Raw genomic sequence first — 24,090 nt, forward strand, 5'->3', positions numbered from 1 at the left:
CGTACATAAATGCGTTTGTAACTTTCCAGTCTCGATTAAGTTTCTCTATTGATAACTCGGGGTGAAAATAATCTAATTGCATTCTATAAAAATAGTTAAATAAACTGGTATATTTAAGCCACGCCCACACCGCACCATATCAGAGAAGGACGGTGATCCGATAGACTCACTCGTAGTTTACGTGTTGACGTCAGCTTTGCGCAGTGGCAGTATCGTAGCCGATGAGGTCTATCCGAGGCGCGATTATTGCTAGTTGAAAACTTTACCCAATACCCCGTCATGACGACTTGCAATATAGTCGGCAATGGCAATTTTTGACGGTCTCCAAGGAGACTGATCATACTGTTAATATAAAGTGTCATAGTGAACATGAAATTGAAGCGTTGAAATTTTAGTCCAGCTATTACACCCCAAATGTAAAACCTGAGATGACATATAGTGTATATTGCTACTACATTGTTAAGACCTCCTACTTCATACGATAATCGGACATGATATAGATCTGTCTAATAAGTTCAAATGTCGCTCTTTTGACATTGTTATGAGCATTTAAGCTTCATGACCTCGCGGTAATACGTCCTTTTCATTAACTTTACATCAGCTCTCCAAAGGGGAACTTTGTTCTCGTTGCTCTGTGTGTTTTCGGTTTTATCAACTCAACATTACAAAAAAACAGTATCTGTTTTGTTACACTTCCATGCACTAAAGGTGCTGATTGAACAGCAGATGGCGGTGTTCCACAGGATATGAAATCAAAAGGAAGTGGTAGAGGAACACAAAGCTTAGAACACACGTCTACTATTTCTTTCAGCTTTTTTTTTTTCAATACTCGATGAACCTTGAAGATTTTCGACATTTAGGCGTCGGACTCATTGATGATTCCTGCATCATCATGAAAGAGTTTTGTGCTCCTGTGATTGATATCTTGTTCGGAAGTGAAAGAAACACTTGAGAAAGGTAAATGGCAATGGTTTCTGATTGGAGAAAGGGGGGGGGGGGTGAAGAGGGTTTAATCAAGTCAGTCTTGTCATTAGGCAGACGCTCTCTGAGCCTCTCTTCACCCCGGGAACACTTCTTCTCTCGCTGTCATGCACACTTAATATTCTCACTCTCTCACACCGTCCATACTTGACATTTCTACCTTCAGAAGTGTAGCTCTCATTCAAAAACGTAGGAATGCGGCTGCAGGGAACTGTGGCAAGAGCAGTAGTAATTCATTATAAGTTGTTATTGTTTGAGACACTTCAGTATCATAACCAACGTCAGTAGACTTCATTTAATGTTGGTTTGAAAGGAGTTTTAATTTTTAATCTAATATTTAAAATTGGTTTTATTACTTGGACTCGTTTCTGAGCAATGATGTAGAATTTGTCAAAAGTATCAGATTTCGTCATTACTCTAGCATTAGTTCAGTGTCAGTTATTAATCAGAATATTCTTTCAAATGTGATTACTGTGATATCCCGCTGCTGTCCTCCATCCTGGTAATCAAATTATGAGGGGGGGGGGGGGGGGGGTGTGAGCCGTGCTTTCAGACAAGGTGAAATGAAAGCTTTGAAGAGTGATTCATATTTGCATAAATTACTTGGGGCCTGCATTTAATCTTCATTCTGTTTGACCCCATTGCTTTTACACACACACACACACACACACACACACACACACACACACACACACTTACACCAATCCACTGAGCATTGACCACCGTGCACCAAATGGAGATTCAGAGTCCTCGATGCCTGTGTGTGGTCCTCCCGACCGGCGTATGACCCCAGTGTCCTTTTATGTCAAGATGGACTCATGGCACTCATGTGTGTGAGACACGAGGGAGGGGTTCCCCCCGGGTCCGTTTATCATCTCTCACACTCAGACCCCCTTTTTTTTATTTCACTGACAACTCTTTAGCTGTCAGGAAAGCAGCGGGAAAGATGTGTGGCTTTGTCCTACGTAAGCGACAGCCAAACATAAACAAATAAATTGCACAGCATCATAGGACTAGTTCCTAGGTAACCATGTGACAGTGCCGACAATCGCTATGGAAACGGGCGCATCCTCGCTCTCGCTCCGTCTCTGGGTGCTGCTGAAAAATGTGCGAGAATGTTTCCTTTTGCCCGTGAATTGCTTTCCAGGTTTGACAGATGTGGAGGAAGACGCCGTCACCTCGTAGGAAGTCATTCCCATTCATGCTCTGACGTAGAATGCAAACAGACATGTTTCTAACGCAAATGCTACACAAAAACATGGTTTATAATAAAATTGGTACTTGTGGGGCTGTCTAAAACGTTAACACCAATTGCATGCTTTTCCAACCCGTATGAGTGAAAACTGTCATTTGCATTAACAACATAACAAATGTAGGACAATTTTCAAGATCAGAGTAAACGAAAAACTCGTTTTAATCTTCTCTCTTTAGATCCTTTTGTTCAGCAAGCTAATTTGCAATCCGCTCTGCGGCAGGACTCTTGTTTTGATCCCAAACCCAGAGACAACCCGACGCTCCGAATGGCGCCTCTTCAAAGAGTGAGACATCACTCACCCTATTAAAAAAAACAAAACAGGTGCGACTCTAAAGGAGACGCTTTGATTTACGGCCAATTGTGGACATCCTTGTTGCGTCACTTGTTTTTCTGGGAGTGCTCCTCCTCGTCCTCCTCCTCCTCCTCGTGTCCCTCAGAGCTGACCAGAAGAACCGGCCCATTACTCACGGCGGAAAACAACAGAAATGTAGACATCACACCAATTACCCGAAAAAGTTCCTCAAGTCGTCCCACACAACCCAGTTCAACTTGTTCCAAACCCTCTAATGCCCCTCGCCGTCTACATCACTGAGGGGTTTCCCCCCCCCCCCAATTAGCCGCCTCCCGTGACAGGATTGTGCTTCAGCTTCAATTACTTCCAAAGCCCTTCAGGCAGAGGTGATGGGTCTCCTCCGCTCCCCAGGGCAGCTGTCTCCGCGCTCGTCCTTCTTCTTTTCATTGGAGGAGGGGGGCGGGAGGAGGACGGGGGGGGGGGTCGGTGTCAGAGGACAGCACGGCGTCGCGTCTCCGCTATCTGCCCTTCCTGTTCGTCTCTCATTTCAATGTTTCCTCGATTACGTACTTCATTGGACCCGACTTTATCTACAGATTCTCCGTATGAAGTGAATCCCCCCCCCCAAAAAAAGAAAGGTGTCCTGTGCGTCCCTTCAGTTTGTGTGTGTGTGTGTGTGCGTTTGCACGCGTCTGGGGCGCCGGTCGTTAAGAGAAGGGAACCCCCGACACTTTCAGGGTATTAGCAGAAGAACCTTGACGGCCGCGGGCCACTCGCATCGGAAATGGCTTCTTAAAAGCTGCCGGTCTCTCCTGTTTCCTCGGGATCCGGCCGCTTTTTAATTGGATTTCCCTGAAAACGCTACTGCCTCCGAGGCCTGAGCTCCGGTCGCGTGTGGCGGCACACAGTCGCTTTAATTATACGCAAACTTCAAAAAACAACTTTCGATTTGATTGGAAATCACAGCGTGACCAACTGTTACCCCTCCCCCCCCCCCTCCCCCCCCACGTAATCTCTCATGAAGCCTGAGTTCAAGTGTGAGTCATCAAGTCCGTCGTGCACGTCGTCTGGGGCTGAAATTAGAGGCGCTTGCAGAAAGGGATGAAGGTAAACCTCCAATGTGTAAGCTGCGTTTATTCCTCACGGTTCGCACCCCTACCTTCTGAAATGAGGCAGATTTGGGGGGGGGGGGGGGGACGTGAAGTCCCTGGAATATTTAATAAAAAGAAAAAAACCCATTAGAACAACAAAACAGGTCCAAGCTGAAAGCAGTTAGTCAGAGGAAATGAGCAACATGTATCCGTCTAAATGGGCACGTGAGCAGATAAGGACAAAGATGTTATTGTGCCAATCTGAACGTTTTATTGTTTAGTTTAATTGTGTCGGGTCTATTTGAGGGCCATCAAGGAGCAGAGGGCTTATTGTCTGTTCTTGAAGGATAGTTCCTGAACCACTGCTATTATGCGCAATAAAAAATAAAAAAAAGTGTGCTCTGAAATGCTCGCAGAATGGCGGCTTGTTTACAGCATTTGAACCGCCGATGATCGAGTTTAAACGCTGGAGGAAAAAGGGCCAATTAGAAGGATTTCAACTCGGAGAGTATGAAGTGGGACGCGCACCACTTTCCTCTGGGCTCAGCTGGGAACTTTTAACAAGGTACAGGAGGGGAGCTTTTGAGGGGGAAGGGGGGTGGGGGGGGGGTTGTTAAGACTGCACGTGTGGATCCACTGTGTCATGAACCTCAACGCCGCGTCCCATCTGTTCTCCCCCTCGCCAACTTGTTAGAAAGCGGCTATAAATGGGTTCTGGTGTTGCTTTCACTAATCTAACACCACACAGGGTTGTTTTTTTTTTTCCTTCTCGTTTTTAGGAACATTGGTGTGTTTGAAGAAATGTGACGTGTGACATCAAAAGTAGTGGATTGAGCCAAAGGCATCATTGATCCACTTCTCAAGCCCCCCCCCGCAACTCAAACAGGCAGCTGGACGCTATCTTTTATTTTTTAAATGGGCCAACCAGGGCATGAGGGGGGGGGGAGGGGGGGCAAGGAGGAGGTGATGGATGGAGGCCTCTGTCCAGTGCAGGTGCTGCAGACACCACTTGCGGCCCATCAGGTGATGAGAGCAAGCATATGTTCACCAAGCTGGTGCAGACAGACGGGGAGGAAGACGAGGAGGAGGAGGAAGACGAGGAGGATCCCTCCTGAAGCATCAGGAGCTGGGGGGGGGGGGATCGTGCGCTCACCTCTCCTCGGCTCTACCCACGCAGGGGGGTTGGGGGGGGGGGGGGGACTGCTTTACTAAACGCCTTGCATCCATTTGAAATACACCATTTGGGTTCATTACCTCGGGCCACTCGCGTAACGATGAGTCAGCAGTGGACATCGCTCATCAAACCGACGCGTCGGCATCAGCCCTGACGACCGAACCAGTGACAAACAACGTGATTTCATGTTTTAAACTCTCCACCTCTCCTGCGAGGTATAGAGAAATAGCGCATATTTATTTTAATGAGGTTTACGCCGGTCCCTTTTTGACGGGAGGCGTTAAATGGCAGGCGGCCGTTTCCAGTGGAGCTCCTGAAGGACGTAACGAGAGGCCCAAAAAATGAAAGCGAAGCAGCGCTCCAATTTGTCAGCGTGGTTTTGGTGGCGAGCCGTCGGGCTCCGGAGGCTCGGCGAAATACTACAGTCCGCTTAAAGGAGCCATTGTTTCCCCCCCCCCCCCCCCCGATCAGAGTGAGCAAAGGGAGGAAAGCTGCCTCCTGCGGCCAGAAGACGAATCCACCAGGAGCGACCCGGTGCAATAATTAGTATTGATGACTTGTTTGGTTGTCGGTTTGTAAGTCTGCGATGAGGCTGACGAGCGTCATTTACATTACAAGCAGCGTTCTGTTTATCAAATTTAATTTGTGTTAATCTCTGCACTTAATCCACTTTAACATTTATACGGCATGCATAATTCACACTGGGGCAGCCAAGTACATTCCCACCGATGTGTTAGGTCGGTCCCCCCCCCCCGTCCCCCCATGAAAACGTAATTGGGAAGCCATTTAAAGAGCGATTCATCTTCCCTTGCGTACAAATCAAATTGGGAAGACATAATCATATCTGCTCCTCGTTTGGCGACTAAAAGGCTCATCGGGCTCCAGGTGCTCGGATTATATTCTTCCCGAAACAGGGCCAGTCACTTTCCGTCTGGCCACGTCATTCTTCTGCCCGTCACCTGGGGGGGGGAAGGGAGGGGGGGGGGGGGGCGATGAGCACTCATCAGATGAGGCTTTGCATTTGCACCGTAATGCAAAAAAAAAAAAGTTTGGATGCTCCAAGATGAGTCGGTCTCAGGGGGGGAGCAGGTCACATGGTGCGGTTTTGCTTGTGGATGTGTTTTGCTTCATTGCGAGTTGGAGTTGTTTAAAAATAGCCGGAATGACGCAATCCGCCCGGATCTGAAAACACCTTCATGAAAGAAATGTAAACGTCTCCAACAGTTTTTGCCATTCAGCTGTGCAGACCGACTCAGCATGTCGTAACCCTTTGGAAAGGGAAAGAATCGTTGTCGCTTTCAGCTTGAACAGTTTGGGGCCCCGAATATCTGTCAATGCGACCGGTCCGGTTGTGACATTCTCTGCACAAAGCTCTTCGGCGCCCAGGCAAAGCGGATCCATGGACGTGCGGGGAGCGTCGATGCAGCCGCAGGGGGGGGGGGGGAGGACTCGGGCCTGAGTTTATTATTGGCTTTCTCTCCTGACCTTCGACCCGTTCCAATGAGAATGGCTGTTATTTTCCAACGAGCGGGCCGAGCCGAGGTCGGGGTCTGCTGGGTCACAAGCGCCCACCCGGAGAACCCGGGGTGGGGGGGGGGTGGGATGGCTGATGGAGCGTCGGGACATGGTCATCATCCATGACAAATCTCCTGTCAGACAGGTTCTCCTTCCACCGGCTCAACACAGAGGGCAAGATGTTATTGTACGGGAACCCGAAATCAGAGACAATGACAGATTGAAATGTGACAGGGACTAAAGTCTTTACTTAAATTGGCAAATGTCTTGTAAAACAGAGAGAAAGTTCCCACACTGTGCACCACGTTTCGGATCTGTACATTGAAATGATACTACAGAGACTTCAATGCCGAACTGAAAGGTGCAGCATGAGAAACCATCACGCTGCAGACAGTGGTGAGTAAAACCACTGGATCAGACCATAGTACAAACAGAAAGAGATGCAAACACCATCTGGCCGTACTTGTGTGCGTACTGTGGGTTACTGATGATGTCATCATCTTACAATCTGCTCCGAAATCAAGAGGGTATTTAAATTACGTTGTGGTGTAGAAACTTAAAATAACAAACAAATGATTAAACAGCCAACATGAAAAAATGTAAGATTTACATTTACAGAATATATGATACATTTTCTTTTTTGTGGTCTTTTATTTAATCATGAAAAAACTATTATTGTTACTGTTCATTATAGGGAAATAGTAGTTTTGATCCATCAGCATGTTACTTTCATTGAGTTTGACTTTAATTGCAGGGCCTTTAAACGCTGGATGCAGAGAGAGAGAGAGAGAGGCCGCCTTTAGTTGTGTCAAATCATAGTTCAATTACAAATTAGCACCCTGAAATGTGGCGGCTTCCGAGTCAACGCACTGAACAGACGAGAAGGCGCCAAAGATAAACTCAAAAGTTTTCCTCCGAGAACATCTCGTTCTCTCTTTTGACTCTGAGCAAATTAGGATCGAGGTTTATTTTCAAGGAGCAAACAAGAGTGTCGTTGTATTCTGGAGGAAAGACCGTGTCCTTGGCTTTGACCTTGCCTGGGAGCTGCTGTGAAAGGAATTGAATAAAAGGCACACACTCAACCCAAAAAAAAATAAAGAGCAGCATCCTTAATGTCAGAGAAAAGGGCTCATGACTCAGAAATATGATGCAAGGGTTTTTTTTTCTTTTCTTCTCAGATTTGTTGAAAGGTTTATGAATAATAGTCAGAGAGAATCAATCTCTCCCGGTGCGGACTTTTGCCCCCGAAATGTCACCGTAATCTGACTTGATCAAGTTACGCATCAAATTACCGGTTAAATTTACTAAAAAAGCCATGCTGACCTTAAAGTGTAAAACGCCACTTTGAGGAGTCATGCACACAGTTCTCGGTACATGTCGGCGATGCATATACATATATATACATATATATATATATATATATATATATAAGACAAATCCAATGGAAGTTGATACCAGTGAAGAGATGATGGGCTTTATTTTGTGGAGCATTTCACCACCGCACTTACATGTAAATGTTGCTTTGCATGTTTAATGTTTAATGTCAGCTGAATGAGCCACACTTAACCATCCCCCCCCCCCCCCCCCCCCCCCCCGCCCCCCGGCCTCCGTTGTTGCATCAATTCAGTACCAATAAATTCTGCTGTTGTTAGCAGCCGGCGCATTTGTCTCCGCGTGGTTCTCCCCGGTCCTCGAGCGTGAGGGGGGGGGGGGGGGGGGGGGCAACGGCAATTGTTTGCGGATACGGATTACATTTAAATTTCAAATTGAGAATCGACCACAAGCCTTCGAGAAGCAGATTCTCAGTTCCACCCGCGCTGAATCCGTCTCCTTCCCTTTCGAGGCTTCACACAAAAAAATGTCAGTCAACATCTCACGCATCTATGCGTCGGAGAGATGAACAGTTTGGTGTCACACGTGTTTGTCTTCACTCTCTAAATGTTGATAAAGGCTCAGCGCCCATCGTGTACTGATAAGAAAACAAGACTGCAGAAAACCTTCAGCTTTAATATCCGACGTCTAAAAGGGAAGCGGGAAACCAGAAAGAGGTCGTCGCGCCGAATGAGTCGTCGGTTTCGAACGGCTGCTCTGTGCGGCCTCTGTGCGGACGGACGGAGGAAAAGTGGCTTCCGCCCCCCCCCCCCAATCTGGATTTTCACTGTAACACGGTGTCCACGCTGCGACAGCCGCGCCGTCAAAGCCATCGGGTGAGATAAATGGCGTCCTTTCAGCGACAGATTGCCAACTGTTAAATTTAGACCACATCGCCGCCCGCTCGCCCCCCCCGCAGGGCGACGATCACCACGAGTGTGTTTTGTAATGTGTGATCATCTCCTAACTGCCCGAAACTTCCAGAGGAAACCACACCGTGCCCACTTTAAGGGGCCCGAGACCCAAAGATAAACCAGAAACCACAGGTTGTTGTTACCTGGAGGGAGTCTAAAAAAAAAAATCACGAATACAAGAAAAAACAAAAACCTAAGTATGCATGTTTATACAGAAACAGGACCAGCATGCAACGCAGCAGGCAGCTTTCGCCCAGCTCTTAATGTTTCGATACAGTTATATAATAAAGAGTCAAATAAACACAATTATCACTTTGTGATATTCTCGCATTTCCACCTATGCAGATATATTTGCCAAAATATAGCGACACAGAAAACACATTGATTGACTACCTGTTCAAAGAGGCCACAAGCGAACTTCTCCAAGTGGCAACCCCCCACCCCCCCCCAAGCCCCCCGATATGGAGCCTTCCACCGACTGAACCTCCCTCCTGTTTTGCTTTGGCTGCCTTCCACGTGGCCATTTGAGCCCACAGAGTCCACGGCTGAGTCCTTGAGCGCGTGGCCCGGGACGGTCGCCTGCCATCCGTCCAAGGGGGGGGGGGGGAGGGGGGATGAATAATGGACGAGTGCAGTGCAGAGATTTTTCATCTCGTCCACCAGTGTGCGTGGAGCCTTTTTTTCCTCTTATGTTTTTCACCGGCTTTCCCGAAGACGCATGGGACAGAAACCAACGTGTGTGTGTGTGTGTGTGGACGTTGTATCAGCTCCTTATGAAGTAACAAAACAGCTTTGATCATGAGGTGCAGTGAGTGCATCTGTATTTAGGACAACCCCGATCCTGTTATATCAGGAATCCCAGCGGCAAGCAGTCAGGTTTGAACCTAGATGGGAGAAAAAAGTGCTGTTGTGGAAGCAGACAATAGCAGTTGCTAAGAAACTGACGGGGTGCCGGACAATGATAATTACACTGCTGGAATGTGATCGCTTGTGAATAATTTATCCAGCATGTGGAGGTAACACGAGCGCGTGACACGTCGCACCCCCCTCCCGACGATTGGACGACCTGCAGCCAGCAGGGCGCCGTACGAAGGAGGGAATCCGCATCAGGATTCAGTGGGAAACGCAGCAGGCGTCGTAACAGCTGCACGAACACGGTGGCTGTCACAGAAGGGAATGACGTGAACGCCTCTGTCTGCTTCACTTACTGCATCCTTACCTGCACGCCCCCCCCCCCCCCCCCCCCCCCTCTCTGGCGCCGTATGAAATGCGTTCTCTTTGCACGTCGAGCTTCTCGCAAACAGACGAACCGCCATCGGTGGATTCCTCTCTGTGCACGTGAAGTTAGGGTCTACAGCTCAGTGAACGCACAAAGTGGCAAACTGCGGGGGGGCCCCGAAAGCCACCGTTTCACTGTGTCACCTCCTTTGTGTTCATTCGGGGGGGTAAAATAAATGGACAACATATTTAGGCTTTGTCTCACACAGTACCACCGGGTCAAGATCTAACTTTAAAACCCTCTGCAAAGGTATTATGTTTTTTTTTCATAGCATTAAATACAGTCTACACGACTTAAAGAGCTCTTCCGCTCAAACAAAGTTCCTGAAAGCGCCGTCAAACTGGCGAGATGAACAAAACGGGGGGGGGGGGGGGGAAACATCCGTACTTGCAGCGATGCAAAAAAAATCCTCGACTCCCGCGTCGAATCGATGGGCTTCTGGCCATCGAGTGTGGACACACACTTCAGGGCCCTGACGTGACGCGACATGCCGCGACTGGCCCTCTCCCCTCTGTCTGCCAATCATTGCATTTGGGGTTTACTTTAAAAAAATCAATCGACAATCCTCTCAGAGATGCATGAAACGCAGACCAAAACGCAGCCTGCGCTGTTTTCCCATTTCTCATCCTCATTTTTACCTGCGATTGATTTTAAAACTACACCACCTGTGGCTGCTGCTTTATTCTGCTAAAAAAATAAAAAAAAATACTTCTATGGTTTCATTGTTTCCTGATTGAATTGCAGATGATTGGCGAACCTGCTGTTTCCACCTCCGGGAAGACGCTAAAATAACAGCATCTGACGGCTTCCGCTGTATATTTTCCGTAAATGTCAGGGCTAATGACACATCGGGGGAAGATGTGCTGCGGAGGGAAATATTGGTTTTAAAAGAGAAATGATTCACTTCCCTTTCGTCAGACGCAGATTTCATTCCTGATGCCTGTCACATGCTGCTTTTTGTGACAACCATTGGATTTACAGGAGCTTTTACAAATAGCCCGCGTCTTCCCTTGTTTGCCAAAACATGTAATTAAATCAATTAATTAAAGACAAACCAATCAGAAAGTGCTTAAATAAAAATAAAGTTCCTTGTCAATAAGAAGCATCCATGCAAAAAGGTACATGAATTGTATTCTGAGTAAAACAGAAATGTCTTTATAGGGTGTCATTTACTCTCTCCAACCTTCATTTGTCCTGTATTCTATTTTAATTGCTGTCCTCAGGTCAGTGTTTTCGGATCAGCCTCTTAACCGGAGGCATCCGATTTAACAGAAAAGCCTCTTCATGAACTCATCCTTCATAACGAGTCACTGGGATGTTTTCCAGGAGGAAACATTCTCTCGAGGTCGTTCTCTGGTTTAGCTTTGTTCCAACTTTACACCACTTGACAACCAAATATAAATTAAAAAAAAAGTGAATGCTTTGAATTATTTTTGTGTCACATTTATTTTGTTACAAGCCATACTTATTTAGTTTTTACTTTACAGGCACTCTCATAGAAGTGAACCAACGTGATGCAGGATCAGCGAGGTCGACTTTTACATTTCCCCCCCTCTGTCCATTTGTTGTCTGAAGGATGAAATCACAACCACTTTTTCAGCAACACTCATCTTATGGAAGCGTCTTGCGGTAATAGACGTTCTCTCAGATGCTCTTGGAATTTCACGGCTCGGGTCTGAGAACTCTTAGCAGGTGTGACTGCGAAGAGATTATTTCATTTCGAAACTGACGTGAAGCCTTTAGACCGAATTCGTATTTAAAGCTTTTGCCCGCTGGCTTCATTGAACTGAATTCATGATCGTATAAGTGCAACCGTCAGATGTCGAGTGTGAAAGAGTTTGTTACAACAACAAAGAGGAAAAGTCTGACTCTTTACACTTTTAATGGAAACTTGTTTCAGTCTTGTCTTCAATATAGCGTAAAAAGTGACTTGTCTTATTCAAAAGGTGAGTGTTTCCGAGCCAAACAACGCAGGGTCTGAGTGCTGTGACCTAGATTTGTTTTCCATGTGAATGACACAGCTGACCTGAGCTGATTAAAGGCCATCAGCAAGCGGGAGGGTCAAAGGTCCCTCGTCCCTTTCAGGTCCTGTTGGGTTGATCAGAAGCATTTGACTAATCCCCTCTGGATGGGAAGACGTGTCTTTTCGGATTGTGGAGCATCGCCTCAGCTCATGTCTTATCAAAAGTGCTAATTTAAGGAATAAGGTTAGATTTCAGACTTGATAATGTTGTTATGTTATGTTGGTGTAAGTTACTTGGTCCCTCAAAACCTTCTGATTTCTGAATTTTAAGAATGGGTTACAAATTAAAAAAAAGGCACAATAACTTTATACACGTTTTTGTGGTTTAGTATTTACAGTAGAACGTATTAAAGGCTGCAACTTCAAGGTCCTAAGGAATAGCCATTCAAGGTGTTTCATCAGGATTGTTCACAAATCCTCAACACGGAGCAATAACCTTCTACTCTTACGCTCTTTTGCACTAGTCCCTGTCTCACTTCATCACACCCCCACCCCCTTTGAGAGTTCAACAGTGGCTCTTTAGCTGACAACTTAAATGGGTCTTGAGGAGGACAACAAAAACCATTTAAAATGGCAGCCTCTGCCACTGGGGAGGCGTCTGTTGGAGCCATTTGGGAAATTAGCCGAAACAGCGTGAGTTCTCAAAGGCCATCCGGTGGACAGCACTGCCGGAGCTGTCTTCTAGAGTCATTTAAAGTGATTGTGTCTTCAGTCTTCTTTTGAATTGAAATGTTTTTGGGTGACTTTCAACAGACTTTCTTAGATTGACAGGCTCGGGATCCCCTCAGGCCAAATATTTGCTCTTTTTTATGCAAATGATGAACTTTTGTGGCTGGATTATAACATTCAAATTAGTTCCCTAACAATTAATTCCTGACAAAGATCCAATTTACACTCAAGCCCTTGGTGTGCCCTGGGTGGCTTGAAAAGGTCTAAATATTCCAGACTGACTGAAATGCATCAGTTTAAACTGCATTTCAATGTCACAGGCCAGAAAAGGTCACTTTAAAGGGACTTAATCATTATGCTTTGACCAGTATTTATCCATACAAAGTTAAACACGTTTATAATCGGGCCCTTATGCTCAGATGTTATGTAAGATAGCGGTTGTGCAATCTGCCCATTTTTCCTCTGGATGTTGATACATTATTAAAAATTGATGTAAATGATTTGTAGGTTCGCAGATTCACGGCTTCATTAATTATTAATGTTATATACAGAAATCTAAGAAAAAAAATGGTGTTGAAATAACTGTATATTTCTGTCCTTTTCCCCCTCTATCTCAAAATGTAATTAATTTATTACGGACTAACATCACGTTCACATCAAACCTGCAGAGCCTAGTGAGCACGTAAGCTATCACATATAAAAATAATAGAAGCTGCATTACTTTATTGTATTTCTATTCATGTATAAAACAAGATAAATATGTCATTATCTTGTCTATACGTAGAACACAGATATTGGCCTGGATTTCACAACTGCTCAGAAAAGATTACATTTAATATTTTTCTCATATCAATCATTTTTAATAAGGGTTTGAAATTGAACAGCCAAAAAATGGATTTTAACATTAAACCATATATTTGTAATATTATCCTAATGAGCCATATGTCAAAACGAACCATGAGATATGCAGTAAAACAAGACATTAATCAGGAATGGAAGCTTTCCGATAACATTGCCAAGTGTCAGTTATTGATCAGTTGAAGGTAAATCAGCATCTCTGGCACGCAGCTTTTTAAAAAGAGATACCCGACAAAAAAAAGAGTCTACTACGCAAAAAGTTTGTCTCACCCCAGGGGACGTTGGTCTAAACTCACGAAACCTCAGTTTTGCACGTCGGTCCCACCTGTGCTCACTGCTGCGTTCACACACGGATGTGAGTGACTCTGTGAGCTTTGGCACAAGCAGAGACCTCTCAATGACATTCCCGTCGCCATGTAATATGAGTGCATTTGAAAATTTGCCGCCTCATTAAGGGTTCAGCGAACAAACAAAAGGCAGTGGCTACTGTGCCGTTAAAAAAAGGGGCGCACGGCTTGGTAACAACAGTTATTGTTACATTCTGAGATCCTGCAGAAGCGTTTCAACTATATTTAACTCCCTGACCATGAGTCATAGCTCGGCCTCTGGAGTGAATTCAAACGCACTGTGGAAGTCGACCTTTTGGAATAATTTGCAGACACTGAGTCTCTGTAGGAAGACGCGCCCTTCTTTTCTGCTGTGTCTAAATCACACAGTGAAAACTGGAGGTTCAGGCTCCATAATTTAACCCACAGAAAGAGATATCTGCTTTGCACTTAAATATTGCAGTGAATTTCTTTGCATAAAGGTTTAATTTAAAAGTAAATTAATAAAAAACTGCCTCACTGAGTGGCGGCTCCATGTATAGCTTCCACTTTATCAGTTACAAGATAATATTCTATGTGATTTTTTTATTTTTTATAACTGCACCAAAATCCTCTTTGCAAAGCTTATTTCTGGGACTGGCTTAAGATTACTGCTGATATTTCTAATTTGTAAAAAATGTAACTAAAGATTTGGCTTCATGCCTGTGGATGGCTTTGTCAACAGGATTAAAAATGGATGATGTCGTCTTCTTACTATATAATTAACTAAAATACCAAGAGAAATATGGCAACGAGGGTGGATCAAATCAATGCAATAGACTGAAATACAACATTTAATGGACATATTTCTCTGTTCAACGTGGAAAACAATTCAGTGTGAAATATTTTCTGCTTTATAATTATACACATTTTCTCTTGGTAGCTCCTGAGACTGTTATCTCATTAGAATGTGTTTAGTCAGGTATCCGTAAGGTCACTTCTCCCTGAAGACCTACAATCAGTCTTCTTTTTAAACAACCCGTATAGCTGCCCCCAGCTCATTAAAAACAGCATGCAGGGTTAAAGCACTTCTGCTTCGCCTTGCACCTGGAGGTCGGACCTCGGAGTAATAATCCAATAGAAACAACTAAGGCCACCAGGTTTCTATAAATGCAGACACCATTCCGTCCCTGTTGAGTTCTGCATCGTCAATGAGGCCCAGATTTAAACAAGGGTCACTATAAGTGTTCCCTGTTGCAGGGCTGCACACCAGAGATAACTGATGGGCTTCATTCTAATGTGATTAAATCTCACCTTTGCAATCAATGAAGTCTACGTAGCGTCCCCACAGCTGTTATTGTTTGCCAAATCCTTTTATTCCACATCCAAACGCGATGAAGGCTGCGGCAGTGATAAGGACATTCTCAAACGGTCAAGAGAGAGCTGCACTCCTTCTCGCTGGAGTACATGTTTTTTCTCCCCCTGTCGACTTCATATTGATTCCAGTTGTTAATATGAAGGGCCACAAGACCGCTGATTATACGAGTGAACACTCTTAAAGCGAACATGCCTCTGGGGTCCAATGATAAACATCCCCCATAAAGCATACTGTAGACTTTTCTGCCTAATTGCTGTCAACATAGTTAGGGCTACAGAGATTTTCACCTGCGTGCATGACCTTTATTCCCTCGAAATATATTGAACCAGCAGATGTGATATTTAAGGTACGGCTCCGGTGGCCTTTTTTCATTTTGGATCTGACTCCTGCTTGGAAAAATATACGCTTAACTGGATTTACTACGCTCTTACAAATCTCCCCTCTTTGATCCCTTGAGACGTTTTTGATTACCAAAAAGCAATGAGGGGAAATATTCAGGATGCAGGGTTCCCCTTTTTAGTGCGCGCTAATACTCACTTTGGCCGACCTTTAAAACTCGGCTATAATCTGTTTGAATTTGGGGCGGGTCGAGGTATTGGGTTCGGCCACCCACTGCTTTGGCAAAAGGCAGAAAACACACAACAGAAACACACGTGCAGGAAAGTAGGAATATAATTGGACTGAGCTGTACCGTGCATTCGAGCAATAGACAACTGCTGTAAAAGAATATGTCCATCGAAATCCAAATTGACTCGTAGTTGATAGGCTTTGTTCCATGTTTACATTTTCTTTAAATGAAGATTCTAGGACATCTACGCAGTAAGTAAATGTGAAATTCATTTGTGCTCTATGGGCGCCCACTCTTCTCCATTTAGATTTCGTTCGAGGGTATAGCTCGTTGGGTTATGAGTGTGTGATTCGAACGTACAGTGTAGGTTTCAGTTTTATTCCATGAACACTTGTGTGTTTTGCTTCCCACCTGCTGGGCGAACTGAAGCTGGTTAAAACCCTGAAATAAACACCAACTGAGTATCCACCGTGTCACAGTGTGATTCCCCACTGCAGAGACATTTTTTAACTGAATAATTCCTTTAAAATCTTACCTACTTACATTTTTGATGAATCAGTGCATTATTTGGAGCTCTTGGATCAACAGGCAATTCACACAAAACAACTTTCGTTAATTAGGCCACCATGACTCTGTTGTCAGCAAAGGTCAAGCTCTTCCTGTCTTTAATGCAAAGCGGGGAAGAATTGGCAGGTATTAACATATTAATAAGGAGCTGTTCTCCATATAAATAGGCCTGGTGGATAGCTTAATTCTCTCACCAGTTAAAGGTCGGCCACAGTGCATCTCGTCGGGGTAACATGAAACAGGAAGAATACCAAAGAGGCTGCACGAATGTTTTTTGCTCCTTTATTTTTTGTCGACTTTTGAAGTGCATTAAGTGGAGTAGTTTGCTACGCTAAAGAAGCTCGACACCATTACTTACAACATTCAAGCTCCCCCAAATGCCAATTTATTTACATGCCAGTGGCACATTCCCTGGTCTGATGTGCCACTTTCATGGAAGCTGGAGCATGAAATAAATTTTACATGAGTTGAAGCTAATCCGCGGCGGGTTGATTAGGTGCTAAAAAGGGAGTAATTCACCAGATAATGAATACAACTCGGCAAAAAATCGTCAATGATGACGCATAATCCCTCAATAGTTGTCACATTTTGTCTCCTTCTCATTTTTACCCAATATCCTTCCTGCAATTCAGAGAAAAATATATGAGGGAAATTATGCCAGTTATTCAGATTGTCTACGCCGGAAAAAAACAAACAGCCTTTTAGAAAGCAGCCGAAATCAACCACCTCTCCGCCGCAAAGTAAAAAGAGCAGAGAGTGCGTTCCAAACTTCTCTGCCGCCTGCTCGCAGTTCTCGTCTCATCTCAGCCCCTCCATGGCAGTCTGGCACCAGTCGTTGGGTGAGGGGAAGGCAGCGTTGTGCCGCAATCCAAGAAATAATGAACTACAAAGGACGAGACGTCAGAAAGTCTTTGAACAAAGAGGCGGTTTCTGGTGTTTGAAAAGAGAAATGGAAGAAGAAGAAGAAGAAGAAGAAGAAGAAGAAGAAGAAAGAAAGCCGAAGAAAGGCTCCAAGGTCGACTATCTCTCCACAACACACACGGTCGCAAACTCCCATCCGGGCGATGCTCGTGGTGTCCAGTTGTCAGCTGGCGTAGAGGCGCCCGGCTGACATTGTGACAGCAGCTATTGTTTGCCAGTACTCAGACAGTTGCTTTATTATGGAAGAGCAGAGCAGCTGCGGCCTGTGGTTTCGCCGAGCTGTCGTGCAGATGTGACATTTAGCCGGCAGTCGCCTTGCAGGTTCCTTTTGGCATTTAGGTCACAATTTTTGTCACTCTCATTTATCTTTACGAGCTCACCTTGATGAGTTTCCCTGCTGCCCCCCGTGGCCACGACCCCTCATCTCCCGATGAAGCCGGCAATCGATTTTTTGAAATGTCGTTTTCTGCGATCTTGTATATGCTTCAGTTATTCAAGAATAACATAACAAAAGGTAGATAACGTGGTATTGGGATTCACTGCAAGCAAGAGAGAAAAAAAAACCATGTCTTATGATCCTTGAATGTGTTTCTATGTGAACCAGACTCTTTAAACCTCGTGAAGCTGCCTGGAAATACATACTTTAGAATCTAGTACAGACTTGTCCTTCTGTTGTAGGTTAATCAATAACTTGGTAATTTAAATGAAAAATGGCTGTGAATGGATTCATTCAGATTTTCTATAAAAGTGATGGGGCAGTTTAAACTAGCAGTGTTCACGGTCTTGTTCTGGCGTGAAAGTCAGGTTGACTGTTAGAGGTTTTGCTCATTTGATGAACGGTCTTAAAAGTACTTTTTTTGTAATTTTGCATTTTGCATCTTCACGCTCCCAGTGACTAAAGACCTTTCAGGTTGATCGGCACAGCAGTTGTGAATTCAGTTATGAATTGGTTTAAAGCCGCAATCTGGCACGCTGCATCACACGACTCATGTTATGAACTGTACATTTTAAATATATAAATGGATCTTTGAGGATTTAAGATGTGCTCCTCTTAGCCCCTTCAATTTGTGCCGCTGGTGGTTCGTTAACAAACAGGAAGACACTGTGGTTCACTCTGTGTGTTTTTGGCTGAAGAGCATGCGCGTGGTAAATGATGCCCCCCCCCCCACCCGCGCACCCCCCACAGACGTCAGTCGGAGCCTACACAGGTCACAGCGGCAAAAGATGAGTCGCTGGTTCGCCGTACGAGGCATGTGCTCCTTGGCAGGCTGTGGAAGACGGAGAGGAGGTGGAGGGGAAGGGTGGGGGGGGGGGGGGGGGGGGGGGTCTGCTGGTGACGCTGTGGAGGGTGAAATGCAACATTTGGGAATGAAGTTTAGTCGCTGTGGCGGAGAAGAAGAGTCCTCTAAGAGGGTTGAGGGGGCGAGTGAGATTAAAGCTGAGCTATCAGAGAAGTCAAGCAGCTCATTGTTACTTGGAGTGCATATTAAAGCGGGATTATAGATGTGACACATGTTAATCCCATCCAACAGGTGTTGGAGTGCTGATTACGTGAGGGGTTCAATGACTTTTTCCTCAACAATAGCCGCGGATAGTAATGACAAATAATGATTTCTTTTTTGATGAATATTGAGTTTTTAAACATGATGTGATCGTAAGATGTGTTTTCACTTAGGTTTGTAACAAAATACAAAAATCCCCCAAACACAAGTATCTGCCATCAGCATTTAAGAATGCATGCATTGTGTCAACATTGAACAAAATCAACTGTCCATCTTTTGTGATGTTGCAGCAAGTCATTTTTAAGTGGCCTTCAGACGTATCTCAGTCGTCTTCATTGTTTGGTTTAAGTGTACTATGTTGTTTCCATTAGGATAATGTAGATTTATCATGAGGTCGTTATGGCAGCTTCCTCCTCCAGAAACAGAGGAACCCATCCAGCAAAACGGAACTCAGGCTCAGCGAGGGCAACTCTCTTCACTCTCTGGTTGTCATGGTAACTTATTAGACACTAGGATGGATGCACATTTTTCAGTCAAATTGGCCTTTTTGCTGTTTTTATTTTCTAAAGTTCCCATTTGTGTCCTTGCAGGATTATTGGTTCCCTTGACGGTACATTCACACTTAACTATTGATCGGCATATAGAAATATGTGTGCTACCTTGTTTCCTTAATATAGATTTCACCAAGGCCTGCTGCCAACTGGTTTCTGCCTATAGGGACACGCATGTAAATAAGGCTTGCATGTCTCAGACAAGCTGTTTCCACATTACCAATTCTGCCATTTTGACAAGGACTCTTGCAATGCACAGCAGGACAAATATTACACAAGCTGCCAGATGGTGGCCTAACTGATGCATTCATGCCATAGGACAAGCACCGGCACAATAGTAATACTTTGTAAGAACGGGTGTTAAATACATGGGTAACCTGATGGAACAATTATGCCAAGGAGTGCTAATGAATCTGAGAGCAGTTTAATACAGCGAAGCTGCATAAATAATGAAAAATACATCACAATAATAAACACAAAACGCAACTATTTAACACAGCTGATATGCGAGTGATAGACCCGTAATCAAATACAAGCTGCCAATGTGAAGAAGTGGTACTGAATGAGGCCCATTGGGTGTGAGGCAGGTAAACATAAACCTCTACACGGACACAACTGCTTTTCTTAGTTTAGGGGGGTAAATTCATAGAACTCGCACTCGCACTATTCTGCTTGATTTGTTATCTCACTTTGGACAGCTGGCTAACGGCCGCGTGGTTGCCATGGAAACGTGCTCAATTTTTGACAGTGAGAAGTAGGAAAATAACAAAGCAGTTTCATGATTAGAGCACTCAGCTATACAAAGGAAACAATGGAAAGACACATATGATAATATTTGGGCGGTTTTCTTTTTAAATATCATCAACTGCGAGCTGTATTTAGAGATGCAGAACTGTGCAGGTTTTGACTGCAAATGTGAATTTTAATTTACAGGAATGTCTACAGCAGCAGTTAACTTCAAGTGATCTCTATGAAACACATGCATCACAGAGAGACATGACCCTTGTGCATTTCATAATTTAACTTTGAGTTATACAAACCTTTCCTTCTTTTTCCCTCCTTCCTCTTTCTGAAAGTGGCCATTTGCAAAATAATGATGATTTGCCGTTTATTGTGAGACTGGTTCAAACACTCAAAACCCAAATGCAAAGATCACAGATTCCCTTGGACTCCCTTGGATAGCCGGTGCTATTATTTTTTATCATTTTCACCTCCGACCAGTAAATAACGTTTTTCATATCTGCCACTTTAAATTAGTTTGGATTGATAACAAAGACTGAAAGTTGTTGAGACAGGATTCACGTTCAGGAATAACCCAACCCCACAGTACATGAAATTAGACATCTTCTCTTATATATCCTCCTTAACCATGTACAAATGTAGCAGATTATACTGGCTGTGAATATTGAGCCCGGCTCTCTGCTGTTACATGTTGATTAGTTGTTAATCTCTCCTGGAACAGGCCATTAGTGATTAAAAATCATGGCAGGAAGAGCTTTAAACCATCACAAAATGTAATGTTAAAAAGTCCTTCAGTACAACTGCCAGTTTATTAGAGAGACTTCTATTTTTCCCTTTTTGTTGAGTTTATTTAACGGTTTGTTCGTTGTGTATGTTAGAATTTTGCGCTAAAATGATTGGTTAGACATGAACAGAAAAAAGTTTGAAGAAGGGATGTACTTTTGCGCCATGAAGAATCCACCTTTAATATTATTAATAATACCCAGTAAAGCAGGAGTAATGATGAGGGAAAAGACAAAGCAAATGATGCCCAGTGGTTGAGACAAACCTTCACACAGAGTCACGTGTTAGCTTGTGTGAATTCACCCTATAACGTGTCTGACAGCTGCCTGGGATCTTCCATTAGGAACAGCGTGGCGCAGGTGTCTGCTTCCTCTCTGATTCACCCTGCTAATAATCTCTCTGACCGGCTGCTATTTCCAGGCTAATTGATGTCTAAAAAGCTCGGAGAATAGCTGCCACCCACTCATCTTGCAAAGGGGATCCGAAAAGGTTGGCATTCTGCTCTCCGGTCGGTGCGACGTGCAACCACAGCACGGTGAACTCGCATTGGTCACTTCGTTTATTCATGACGCGCGCATGCGCAAAGTCCGCGTGTTCGAATCAACGTATATTATGAGCAATTGTTCCATAAAACGTGATTGCGGGAAGAGGCGCAGCGGTTCTAAAGTTGGGCCCAATCCAAGAGGACGTCTGGCCCGCGCGCGAGGGCTTTCTCTGCCGAGAGCGCACAAAGGAGTGTTTTTAAGGGGCAAAGGTGGTCCGGATAACAAGTGGCTCCGCCGACCCCGCCGGGCCGGCACTTTGGGCTGTGTTCCAATTACACCCTCACCTGCTTGTCCATCCGACCTGCACCCCTGTCAGCCTCTGATCCCCCACACACCCCCATCGGGGATGCACCACGAGGTACAATGGTCCCAACTGGAGCACTCAAATTACTTGTGGATCTTAAAATAGCCAACCACTGTGCGTGTATGTCTGTGTTGGTGAGAGGAGAGAGTGCCGAGGGTCCGTTTTCTTGCGTCAGCCCCTCCATGGCAACCAGGCGTTGCAGGAAAGTGGTTCCTCTCTTCACCCCCCCCCCCCCACCCCCCCTTCAAACGTTCCGTGTCATTAACGTCAGAGAAAAACTGTCCACACCAATATCGCAAATGGCATTTTTTGTCCGCGGTGAGTTACGTCATGACGGAGCATCCTCACGCGCCGATTTGAAGTGTTAAACATAAATTAAACCGGCAGGCCAGCGACAGAAGAGACAACGCAGAGGCTTTGTTGGTTCCCCAGCTCTCTCCCTCTGCCTATACTTACAAACTAAACTGTGTTGGTTATGACAGGCAGTAGTGACCAACGCTGCCTTTATTAATAACAAAATGATGTGGTATATTTTTTCAAAGTGTGTAATGTGCAGTGTTGGATGTTTTATAGATGCATTTCGACGTTTTCACCCTTTTGACGAGATGTAATCGTTGAGTCTGCAGTCAGGGACTTACTTTGACTTTGACGTATTGATGAGCATGAGGATGACCGAATTATTTGGGATATTTTACAATCTCACATTTGTTCCCTCTTTTCCAAGTATAATAAGGATACATTTTAAAAAGTTAGATTCCCTCTCACACAGACCATCTCAAAACACTACAAATCCTCTCCATAAGCAAACTCAACTCTCATTTCTTGCTCCACGAGACTTTCAGCTGTTGGATTAAATCCATCCAGGTGATTGGCTTCTGTCCATGTCACTCCCGATTGGATTCAGTCGTTAATCCTAAATGTGGGTTTTAGTGAGGTTCAATGAACGTGCCTCATGAGAGGGACGGTGCAGAGAAACCCACACCATATGGCAGCAGCGATACCTTGACAAGCCCGATGAAAAGCAACAGACTGAACAATTAACCGCGCACAAGAGAACTCTGTTTCATTCCGTAATGCTTTGAAACAATTGCTTTTGAAATAAATAATTTTCCGGTTTGTTTTCCCTCGGCCGCTTGTATTCAGTGAAGCTGAAGGCACCAGCTCGTCCCCCATCTTCATGCTGCCAACACTCATCTGCCATCGGCCCGTCAGTTAGCAATCAAATTACACTTCATTTGTTTTCCCCTGTTCAGGTGCAGCTGTGCATGCCTGTCGAGGTGTGTGTTTGTTTGCCAAATCATCCAACTCCTCTCCTGTCTCGTTTTTAACAACCAACCAACCAAATCCAAAGATAAAGTTTATTATTAAGTTTAGACCTGCAAAACCAACAAATATGGACTATTTCGAGGAGATAAAACTATACATTTGTTTTGCTCTGAAGGACAGTTCCTAAATTTGTCTGTCAATTTATTGAGAGACCAGATTTATGATTGTGGCACATTAAATTAATAGCTTTTTAAACGGTCTTTGTTAAAACAATTGTAACACTGAGTCGCCCAAGTGATTGATACGTAAATAAAAACAGGCGGGATGCGATCTGCCAGAGAGAAGACGTATCCACTGCTTCGCTTGTTCAAGTTAATGGTGTTTATTTGACCTCGCAACCAATCACTGGCAGAGCCATCAGCGTGCAGAGTGCACACAAAACAAGATTTATTTTGGCCTTCCATTAAGTTTGCTCACTGAATTAAGATGAATTAGCGCGTATCAGTCATTGGCGGAGCACAGCCCTCAATCTGCAGAGAGCAATCAAAGCCGATTTATTTTTTCCTGTCATTAAATTGCCTACAGAATTAAGATGAATCACTGTTTGCCAAACTGAACACATCAGCTAGAAAAGAAATTGCCGGCCAAATGAATATTCTGTCCTTGGCTAGTAAGAAAGGCCCGATTGCAGATTCGCAGTTCAGTTAATCAATGAGCAGCTCGCAAGCAAACTGACCGAGGAAAGTAAATTATCCTGATTTGATCTGCTTTATTTTAGCGGATGCGGATGCTATTCAAGTATGCCACCAATCGGCCCTGATAGAGATCACTGAGTCATAACGTCTTGAAGACGCTCAAACTCGAACCCAAGAAAGAAGTTGAACCCGAAAGCGGCGACGGCGCCGGCCCTCCGAGTGTTTGGCCCTGCGTGCCACGTCTGTCTCGCGTCGCGTTGAGTTAACGTGATTCCTGACAAATCAAAATTGAAAATCACCTTGTCTGCTTTTTTTTTCTTCTATTCTTCCAAGGGAACAGAGAAGGCAAAGATAGTGAGTCCGGCAAGATGGAAAGACCCGGCACAAACCCTCAGCTGCGTCCCGTATGAACGACTGACAGATGGAATCAAACAGTGAGATAAGATGAAAGACGAGATACAATGTGTCTGTTCTCGTGAGCGTGCGTGCGCCATCAAAGCTAATCTCGCCTTTCCTCAAGACGATCCCGAACCCCCCCCCAC

General features: G+C 44.7%; 1 non-coding gene across 1 annotated transcript; it reads left to right on the forward strand.

The window, feature by feature from the left end:
- The first annotated feature begins 192 nt into the window (after positions 1-192).
- Positions 193-333, forward strand: LOC119196752 (U4 spliceosomal RNA). The gene has a single exon (XR_005114338.1). It is a non-coding gene; the product is annotated as a U4 spliceosomal RNA (small nuclear RNA).
- Positions 334-24,090: the final 23,757 nt, after the last annotated feature.

The sequence above is a fragment of the Pungitius pungitius genome, chromosome 6, assembly GCF_949316345.1.
Source record: "Pungitius pungitius chromosome 6, fPunPun2.1, whole genome shotgun sequence".
Classification (NCBI taxonomy): Eukaryota; Metazoa; Chordata; class Actinopteri; order Perciformes; family Gasterosteidae; genus Pungitius; species Pungitius pungitius.